The sequence below is a fragment of the Schistocerca piceifrons genome, unplaced genomic scaffold (genome assembly GCF_021461385.2).
Source record: "Schistocerca piceifrons isolate TAMUIC-IGC-003096 unplaced genomic scaffold, iqSchPice1.1 HiC_scaffold_961, whole genome shotgun sequence".
Taxonomy (NCBI): domain Eukaryota; kingdom Metazoa; phylum Arthropoda; class Insecta; order Orthoptera; family Acrididae; genus Schistocerca; species Schistocerca piceifrons.
In genome coordinates this window covers 885001-887500 of record NW_025729236.1, presented here as the reverse complement: position 1 = coordinate 887500, position 2500 = coordinate 885001, and the positions used below count along the sequence as shown (strand labels likewise).

Below are 2500 nucleotides of genomic sequence, written 5' to 3'. Positions count from 1 at the left end.
TCAACCTGCGTGCAGGATCCGAGCTCGGTCCCGTGCCTTGGCCTCCCACGGATCTTCCTTGCTGCGAGGCCGCGTCCGCCTTAGCGTGCTCCTCCGGGGGCGCGCGGGTGCGCGGATTCTCTTCGGCCGCCATTCAACGATCAACTCAGAACTGGCACGGACTGGGGGAATCCGACTGTCTAATTAAAACAAAGCATTGCGATGGCCCTAGCGGGTGTTGACGCAATGTGATTTCTGCCCAGTGCTCTGAATGTCAACGTGAAGAAATTCAAGCAAGCGCGGGTAAACGGCGGGAGTAACTATGACTCTCTTAAGGTAGCCAAATGCCTCGTCATCTAATTAGTGACGCGCATGAATGGATTAACGAGATTCCCGCTGTCTTGCAGAAGTGCTGAAACAATCTGTGGGCACTGCGCAGCACCAGGACATAGCATTAAGGAATGCAGTAATAAGAACAAGGCACCACAGTGTGCAAACTGTAAGCACTGGAAGAAACCACATGACCACTCAATAATGGACAAAAACTGCCCGGAATATGTCAGATTCATGGCGAAAGAAGAACTAAGAACTGAATATGGCCAGTAACACTTCTACGCCACAGTCCCCAGGTCGACAGTTAGATGAGGTGAACACAAAGTCCAGCACCCTCAAGATTCTCCAAATAAATGGGCAGAGATCCAAAGTAGTGCCTAGTCAAGCATCACTTAAGATGGAAGAGGAAAACCTTGATATTGTTCTTATCCAAGAGCCCTATGTAACGGACAATAAAATTAGAGGATATCCTGCAGGTTTCCGCCTAGTATACAGCAGCAACCATGGAGTACCGAAAGCAGCGATAGGAATACGAAACACAAATTTGACCATTCTGCAGATAACCTCCCTTTGTGATGCTCATACCGCTGTAGCTGCAGTAACTGGCGACTCTGGAGAAATATACATAATAAGCCTGTACTGCCAGTTCCATACCCCAATTGACGAATATTTACATCGACTGGATACCATCATCCGCGAAATACATGGAAAGGCCATCATAATTGCAATGGATGCGAATGCCATGTCACCACTATGGCACAGCCGGGACACAGATGAAGCAGGAAGAAAACTAGAGGATCTCATCTTCCAACATGGCTTAACTGTATTAAATCGAGATTCACCACTAACAACTTTCAGTGGGCCAGCTGGGGAAAATAACATCGACGTAACACTTTGCTCAGCAAACATGTCAAGGATGGTCTCTAGATGGACGATTCAAGAGGAATGGACCTCAAGTGATCACAGGGCAATCACGTTTGAGATCTCAAAACAACAAAGGGAGAGGGTCACAGAAGAGCTACTTAGATACAACACCACCTTTGCAAAATGGCAAGTTTTCGACCGCCAGCTGACCACCAGAGTGGAGAACTGGCGAGACACAGCAGGAACAAATGTAAATCATAAAGTAGACCTCCTACAGACAGCAATACTAGAGAGCTGCAAGAAGGCAATGAGAAGAAAAACACTGCTGAAAAATGCTGTACCTTGGTGGAATGAAACACTGACAAAAATGCGGCAGGACACAATTGCAGCTCGACACCGGCTCCAGAATGCACGGCGTGCAAATCGTGAGACAGAAATACTGGTAGCAAAGGCAACCTACAGAAGCACCAAAAATAAATATAACAAGGAAATTACGAGAGCAAAGACAGATACATGGAAAAAATGGGTAAAAGACTGCAATGGCAATGACCCTTGGAAGCTGACTAATAGAATCCTTCGTCCTAAATATGGCACCGAAACTGTCCTCAGCAATGTAAAAGTGGCTGGACGGGGCCCTACCATGACCTGGCAGGAAACAGTGAAAGAACTGTTGAATAACTTACTACCGGATGACGACACAGAGCAGGACACAACACAGCAATCAGCTGTGAAGGAGCAAAATATAGCGTACCACAACGAAGAAAATGAGCCAGACTTCTCAGTACAAGAGATAGAGGCTGCAGTGAAGGCATGCAAACCACACAAAGCTACAGGACCAGATGGCATAGATGATGCGATGGTAAAGCGGGTATGGGAACACAATCCTGCACTCCTCATTGACACCTACAACAGCTGCCTCAGAGAGTCCACTTTCCCAGACAACTGGAAAATCGGAAACGTCTGCATATTACTTAAGTCTAACACAAAGCCTAGGGATGAGGTGAAATCATATCGACCTATCTGCCTGCTCCCTATCCTCGGCAAAGTATTAGAAAGGCTAATAGTGACCAGACTGGATAAAAGGTATGAAGACTCAGGACTGAAGGCAACAAACCAATTTGGTTTCAGAAAGGGTGTATCCACAGAAATGGCAATCAGACAGGTTGTCTCCAGTGCAAACTGTGACGAAAAATATGTTGTTGTCATTTTTGTGGACATAGCAGGCGCCTTCGATAATTTGTGGTGGCCAAGTGTAATGAGGCGGCTTAGAGCAATGCGATGTCCCCAAAACATGTACCACCTAGTAGAAAACTACTTTAACAAC

At 46.5% G+C, this 2500-nt stretch overlaps 1 pseudogene; it reads left to right on the top strand.

Moving 5' to 3' along the window:
* Positions 1–2500, top strand: part of LOC124774420 — an 8316-nt pseudogene that overhangs the window by 2569 nt on the left and 3247 nt on the right.